Here is a 1,050-nt window from a genome sequence, read left to right as displayed (position 1 = left end):
ACTTGACTAACAATGTCATGAGCACAGAAGGCAGCCTCCTCCGAGCTAGTTCCAGGACAGGCTCCAAAGCCACAGAGAAACCCTGTCTCGAAAAACTAAAAAAAAAAAAAGGTGTGCCAACAACTGCCTCATGTTAAAGCTACAATACCAAAGCCCATGTAGCATTGGTGTTACGACGGAGAAGCAGATCAAAGGAACAGAGAAGGTTTTGAAATAGTCACATATATACTTTTTACTTTATCAAGATCACTTCAATTATTAGACAGTAAAGACACTGGGGTTCCTTTCTTGATTTCAGGGTGGCTTTCATGTCTTGAGCAGCCCCATGGAAAGCTCATATGACTAGGGACTGAAGCTTCTCCCCAACAGCTGAGTGAGTGGGCCTGTGTATTGCTCAGCTTTTTGTCTAAAATGATCAATTTAGTAAGAGAGCAGCTTTATCCTGGCTTAGAATCCTAAAGGTCATAGTCCCAGGTCAGGAAGATATACCTATCACTTTTAGTCTCCTGTTGGGGCGCCACACCATGGTGAAAGAGTTTGGCAGAAATAAATTGCTCATGGCAACCAGGAAGCAATGAGAGATGGGAAGAGACTCAGACCCTGGGATCTTCTGAGCATGCTCCCAGCAGGCTAGGGAGAGGTTTCCGCAAGAGTGCTTATTGCTCTATCGGCTAGAGTTCAGATCCCAGCAGCACACTGGCCTGCTCATAAGCATCCGCTAAGCCTCCATAGTTACACACACACACACACACACACACACACACACACACACACTCATGTAAATAAAGAAAGAAAAGAAACACGATCAGCGTGGTAGCACGTATCTGTAATCCCAGCACTTGGAAAGTGGAGATGGAGGTTCAGTAGTTCAAGATCATCCTTAGATACACACACACACACACACACACACACACACACACACACACTCATGTAAATAAAGAAAGAAAAGAAACACGATACCCAATATCCTAAAATCTACTAGGCTGCACCTCCTAAACCACTTTCCAGTTGTGTTACTCTAGGGCCCAGCTTTTAACACACAGGCCTTTA

Source organism: Microtus ochrogaster, chromosome 24 (genome assembly GCF_000317375.1).
Source record: "Microtus ochrogaster isolate Prairie Vole_2 chromosome 24, MicOch1.0, whole genome shotgun sequence".
Classification (NCBI taxonomy): Eukaryota; Metazoa; Chordata; class Mammalia; order Rodentia; family Cricetidae; genus Microtus; species Microtus ochrogaster.
The sequence above is the reverse complement of the archived record's forward strand: the minus strand, read 5'-3'. Positions refer to the sequence as shown.